This window comes from Bidens hawaiensis, unplaced genomic scaffold, assembly GCF_021521415.1.
Source record: "Bidens hawaiensis isolate Kalapana, Puna unplaced genomic scaffold, B.hawaiensis_p1.1 tig00003469_1, whole genome shotgun sequence".
NCBI lineage: Eukaryota > Viridiplantae > Streptophyta > Magnoliopsida > Asterales > Asteraceae > Bidens > Bidens hawaiensis.
The window spans coordinates 539,394-546,387 of NW_027491193.1; the positions used below are offsets into that span (position 1 = coordinate 539,394).

The 6,994-nt window shown below is 35.9% G+C and overlaps 1 pseudogene across 1 annotated transcript; it reads right to left on the reverse strand.

The window, feature by feature from the left end:
- Window positions 1-1,392: 1,392 nt before the first annotated feature.
- On the reverse strand, window positions 1,393-5,346 carry LOC143623466 (TMV resistance protein N-like; annotated as a pseudogene). Its single transcript, XR_013151901.1, has 5 exons — window positions 4,834-5,346; window positions 3,326-4,451; window positions 2,803-3,225; window positions 1,840-2,727; window positions 1,393-1,762 (listed from the first exon to the last, which is right to left on the reverse strand). The product of XR_013151901.1 is annotated as a TMV resistance protein N-like (transcript).
- Between the last annotated feature and the right edge of the window lie 1,648 nt (window positions 5,347-6,994).

Below are 6,994 nucleotides of genomic sequence, written 5' to 3' on the forward strand. Positions count from 1 at the left end.
GCAGCAAAAGCAAAAGCAGATCATCATCATACGCATAGGTAAGGCTCAGATACATTATCATTATCATCATTGCGGTTATATATATATATATATATATATATTAAAAGAAGCCACCACGACTTCCTCGCCACCAACGATTCTTAATTCACTCCAAACCTAGAAACGGTAGACGATCATCATTGTAGACTCAGATATATGATCATCATAGCCGTTATCAACCAAAGCGACATACCAGAATTGGCAAACACAAATGGCAACTGCCACCATGATACCACCGCCACCAAGGGTTCCGAACCGGCAACGATAGGGCGGCAAAAACAGCCACCTGAGCACCGAACAACCTCCACGGATAGTTCGCAACCACCACTCCAAGGGATTGGAACGAAACCTAACAATGACAGAAATGTTATTAATGAAGCAAACACCAAATCAGTCTATTGAGAAATAATCAAAACACATATCATGAACCCAAAAGATTATCAAAACTTGCTTGCTTACATGGAACAAATATTTCAAGAAATCAATATTAGATGAAGTATGTTAGATACCTCAAATCAGGGATAAGGCGATAAAGATGGTGGTGATGCAGTGGAACCAAAATGGGGTTTTTAGCCGGCAGTCGTCCATAGCTGTGATGACAACCGATTTGGTGCTCTCAAGAGGTTGCGTGAAAAGGCAACACACCTGTAAACAGACTCGTTTATTGATATAGTCAGACAAAAGAGAAGCAAAAACCTACCAAAATTGAAGTTACCACTACCTCGTCGGCCGCTTGAGCACTGAACCACATAAGCAGTATCGCCACCAAGGGTTCCAAATCGGAACTCGGCAACACCATCGCCAGCGATTATGTGATTTAGGGTTTGAAAGAGCAGGGGAGGATGGAGAATTGCATGAAGAAATTTCAGAAAACTGATAACATGAGGCGGTGGTTGAATAAACTTATGGCTGGAATTGAAGGAAACCATGAGTAGTGGTTGTTGTGAGAGAGATAAGTTTTGGTTTTTAATATATATATATAATAAGATTGTTTACTATTTTTTATTGCCACATTTATAAAAGATAGCTCTTCGTCCAATTTGAGTCATTTGGCAACCCATAAATTGAGTATTTTTATTACTTAAAATAAAGAGGAAAATTTTGAAATAATCTACTTTAAGAGAGAGAATTCATATTTGGTCTAAAAAATTTAAAAATAAAAATGTTCAACTCAAAAATCATGACACATACACACCTCGTCGTTTGCTTGCATCGTTAAAGGACCCCATGACTTGTAATAACATAAAGGGTCTTCTTTCTGGTTACCACCATCATCATCATCATCATCATCATCATACACAAGACTTATACCATACTCCCTTACATTTGCTAAATAATGTTTGCTAGCATAACTATAACTGGTAAAGTGTATGCTAACTTCATCACCATCTTCAAAATCATTTTCCCCAAACAGCCAATGGCTTAACCACACTACAACAGCTTCATCACCATATTCAAACGCATCATCTTCTGGGATAAAACAAATACTAGGCTCGTATCGCCAGGAGGAGTTCTTTGTCAAATTCCTTATTTCAATTCTTGAAGGACCGACATCCGCCATGCTTGCAAACGTATGCACAATACAAACATTTAACCCTTGAATCTTACCTTTTTTTGGAGTTGATCGCAAGGCAAACAATGACCCGCTGCTTCTATAAGTGAACCACTTTGGAACCTCTTGCCCTGGAAGATATGTGCTGAATATTCCAAGTTCGTAAAGCATCTGTCACATGAAAGCTTTGTATCACATAAATGCATATTATAAAGTTGGAAGTTAAAGATATATAAAGAGACATCCACCTGTGCTGGAAGTATTCTTCCTGGCCGAAGGGATCCATGCCAAAAACGGTTCCATGAAAACCGGCACGGTTTTAAATATTCTATATTAATCCAGCCTAAACTACGTAATACCTTTTCATCAATTTCTGATAAAGCTTGGACTTTGAAGCAGTACTGAATCTCATTCAGGATAAAGTTCCAACCAGTTTGGATGGAATTAAAAAATGACAACTCAGGATGCCATGTTATTTTCTCCAATGAGTGGCAGCAGACTACATCCAAATTTACTAATCGGATGGGAGTACACAAGATTGTTTTTAGGTTATAACATTTGATAAAAGTGACAGTGTGCAGCCTACTAAGGCTTCTCATACAATCGGGCATGGAATCAATTGGATTTCCATCCAAATTCAACTCCTCTAACATTGAAAGGCCACTAAAATCCACCGGAAATGATTCATTATACAAGTTACAGTTTCTAAGAGACAACTTTACTAGTGATCTTGGTAAAGAGCTCATAATGAACTTGGAACTTCTCGGTACCATGGTAGAGGAAGAATACTGGCCATGAGACTTCATGTTAATGTTGTCGGCCTGTAGAACTTTAGGTGATTCCATATCTTTCATTTCACCTTGTAATTCACCGATATTTGAAAAACCATCTATTAGAAATTGAGTAAGGTTCTTTAACCTCTTTATGCTTCTTGGAAGTTGTTTTAGCTTACTGCACTCACTCAGATTAAGGACTTCAAGTTTTTGACAACAAGCGCCAATTGATTCACAGACCTCAACTAGACTTGTACATCTTGCGAGTGTCAATCTTTCGAGTGCAGGGAGACCAGAGAAGTGATCCACTCTAACTAGCTCATGACAACTACTAAGATTTAAAAATTTCAATGCTCTAAGCAGCTGGCAAATTAAGAAATAAAAAAGAATTAGATGCATGTTATCATATAAAATAATTAAGTAGAAGCATGAGAGTACCTTGGGCTTCTTCCAAAGTTGTTGTAGCTTGCTATTAGACATGTCAAGAGCTACCATATTCTCCATTTGTAAGACTGAAGGTATATAACTCAAAGGGAATCCATGCATGCATAGCCATCTTAAACCTTGAGGAAAATTCTTGTAGGATCCACTGAGTTGTACATAGTTGAGTTGGAGTAGTTTTAAATTGCGCATCTCACTTAAAGCAAGTGTCCCAAAGCCAACTTTTGCTTTACGAGATGAATAACGTGCTCCTGAAACCCAACCAAATATCCACCAAAGAACTGAGAGCAGCAGCATATGAACCCAATCGAACGATGGATATGATCCAAACTTTTGCATATTGGCACAACTCGGTTCTTTCCATGTTTCATTCTCAAAAGTTCTCATGTCAAGGGTAACTCCTTGAATTAGTGTTGTTCCCTAAAATAAAAAATAATGGTTATAAACATTATGAGTATCAATGTATATACATAAAACAAATTAATCATAGTGCATATAATAGGTATACTTGATTAGTTACCTGTCTGTTTTGCAACACATCCAAACACTCATCATGATGCCATAATATACTATGCTTCCATGGCTTCTTAGGTGATTCTTGACGGACTATACCTCTTCCCATGTCTTGAAGAAGTTGATGCATCAACAACTGATCAGATGACCCTACAGTGAGAAGGCATCTTTCTAAGAGAATCTGGATCCCAGATGGTTTGCATACACCACAAGCTTTTAGTATGTCTTCGGTGAACTTTCTATCTTCTCCAACAAATAAACAAGCAATGTATTTAAACAGTTCCTTGTCTTTTCTTGAAGGCAAAGCGTCGAAACTTATTTTAAGCACCTTTTCGATATCTGGATTAACTCCGTCCCCTAGCGACTCTAAGATATCATCCCATGTAGCATCTTCTCTACGCAAAGAACTCCCCAAAACTTTAAGAGCCAATGGATGCCCTTGGCAGTATTCCACGACCTTCATTGCCTTCTTTCTGTCACCTTCGACGTCCGGTTCATTGGATCCAAAGGCGTGCCAGCTTAAAAGCTGAAGAGATTCCTTATATTTTAAGCCTTGAAGCTGATGCTTTGTATGCTTCGGTGGAACTTGTGTTTCAAACAACCTGCATTTATCTGTTAACGAACCACTTTTAGATGTTATTATGATTTTGCTTCCCGGATGAAGGCCTTTCGTCCCAATCAACGCATCCAACTGCTCAAGCCTATTTATACCATCAAGGATAAGAAGAGTTCTTTTCCTAGAAAGTACATCCTCAATTTTCAAAGTGCCCGCTTCAAGATTATTTACGTCCATCCAACTTCCCGCTCGAATATCTTTTAGGAGCTGTTTTTGTAAATCAAGTAATCCATTTGGTAGTGTACACCTCCTTTCGATGTCTTCAAGAAAACAACTTCTTTCAAAGTCAAGATAGTGAAACTTAAAGACATAGTTTACTAAATATGTCTTTCCAATTCCAGCCATTCCCCATATTGTGAGAATTTCAGTTCTTTGTTGGGATCTGTTTTTCAAGAATGATGTGATTTTTCTAATGGACGACTCCATCCCGATTATGTGCGGGAGTTTAGTCCTTTTGTGTAGATCCAATCTACTACTAACCTCTTTGACAATTCCTTTAATAAGCATTGTCTCTCGCCTGGAACCAGATTCCAATTAGCAAGTTACAACAAGAAGATACCACCACAAGTAAATAGATCAATAAGCTCATCATAAAGTTTATATAATCTTTCGTTTTAAATTTAAATGCTTGATACTAATAACCCTTAAATACTACACATTCCAATAGCATTGTCTTTTGTTTTAAAGTGTTTCTTAGGTAGTATGAAATATTTAAAAGCAAATGTAATTTAACAGACTTTGCCTGAAATGAACAAACAATTTATGTTCTTAATTTTAATTTGAAATCACAACTTGAATATAAAAGGGCATTTATGCTCTTCGATTCCGGAAAAAACAAAAATTAAATCATGCACAAAATTTAGAATTTCAGAAATAGGATGAAGGAGGTAGTTAATTACCCGTTCGCTTCTTTCCCTTTTAAACTCGCAACTTCTGTAAGTGCTTTCTCCCATTCTTTTATTTTCTGAGTCCATTCACTTCTTTTATCTGCATTTGTTTCTTCCTCCATCCTCTTCTTATGCATTGCCATTGCTTCCCCGAAGCTTCTTTCTTGCTTTCTAACATTGGTGGGCTCGACATGATAGAAGACGGGGATAACAATTTGGTTAAAGTTCCTATGTTGCTCGAGAATTAATACCAATTCGTTTAAGCACCATGTTGAAGAAGCATAGTTCTTGGACAAGACGATAATAGAAGCCCTTGATGATTTAATCGCACTCTCCAGTTCCGGTTTTAAACACTCTCCAGTCTGAATCTCCGTGTCGTCAAAGAACGTGCGGATAGAGGCTTCGCAGTGCCTCGTGGAGATGATCCGTGAAGTTACTGCGAGTATCCGCACCTCTAAAACTTAAAAATACATCATAATTGTAAGTAGAAGAAGATTGTTCTGAAATTTCAGAAAGAACAACCATTGTGAACACTGAAAATGGAGTGTGATGCAAATTCGAAACTGGTTTCTAGTTTGTATTTAAAAATGAAAATGAAGTGTGAAGCAAATGGTTGGTTATTGGAGAAGAAGTTAAAGTTGTCTTCTGTATTGTTTCTTACAAGTTACAAACTTTCCTTCTCAATAACAATAATACTATGCTACAGGGTGAAAACACAAGAAGGTAAAGTAGTTGTGGTAGGCCATCAATGTTGATTTCCAGCTGCACCTCTAGAAATAAAGATACATTCTTTTCAATTACTAATCATTTCACATTAAATCGTTGAATTCAGAATTGGTCATCATATAACTTGCATGTAAAATGCCCTCACACATTTCCAATAAGACTACGCATTATACTCATCATTATTCATTTTGTAACATACCTCACCACCTGAGAGCGTCACCTCATTATTTTCTTCATCATTTACCTTACCACTCAATCTATATGTTATACCCACTATTCACTATTCCCCTCTTGTTTTTAATATGATTTATATTTATAACGTTTAATGTAAGTGAATAAGAAAATCATAAACATCGATTAAAAAAAAATAGATTACATTAAAAAAATCAAAAATTAAAAAGTAGATATGCCTTTTTTTGACAATTTTTCTCTTCATCAATGTGACATTCGTCAATTTCGGGTCACTTTTGTTATGTAAACCCGACCCGTTTGTAACCCGAACATTTCAAATATATAAAATATTGGATCTTGTCATTTAAAATATATAAAATATATAAAATATTGGTTTTTTTTTATATTATGCATTGTTTGACCATTTAAACATACTCATTTTTATGCAAACCATAAAAGAATCTTTATACCCAACCCATCACTCCTTCCCTATATATACACACCCATCTTCTTCATTTTACTCTTGCTACATCTCCAAAAACTCTCTCAAAACTCCATAGATTCAAGATTGTTATTTCTTATGTATTCTTGAAGTTTTGACTTCTCAAATCAAACTAACTATAGTCTTTCATTCTAACTTGTTCATCTAATATTACTAACTCTTGAATATGGTGGTACAACATACATATAATACACACCCCTTGTTTCCTTTATTTGTTACTTCACCGACTTTGGTTGGTTAAGTTTCGAATGTCATAAGGCAAAGCTTCATGGAGGACTTCGTGTTCTTGATATATATTTACACACACATAACTTATTATACATATCACTTATGACTAACTTCTAACCATTTAGTTTGTTCATCTTATTTACAAGTTCCATGGTGTGGGTTTGTATAAGACTAACCTCGGTTTAACCGAAACTAGTCCAAACCGGAAACCGAACTTTTGTTTACTAGTTTTGTTAAAATAATTGTTTAAACATGTTTATTGCTAGATTTGAGTTTCAAAAATCATTTTTACAAGTTCTTTGATATTAAGCATATGAAATCCATCTATGAACTCGTTGGGAGATGGAAACCGAACTAAACCGAAACTTTTGCTTAAAAGACTTGTAGTTAACTTTTTTTTTTGTAAAATTTAAGTTTTCTTCATTTATAAACCAATATACAAGTTCTATGATATTTGGGCATGTAGAAACCATCTATGAACTATTTGTGAGATGGAGACCGAACCAAACCGAACTATACCGACTTTTACTCGCTTAAGACACACAA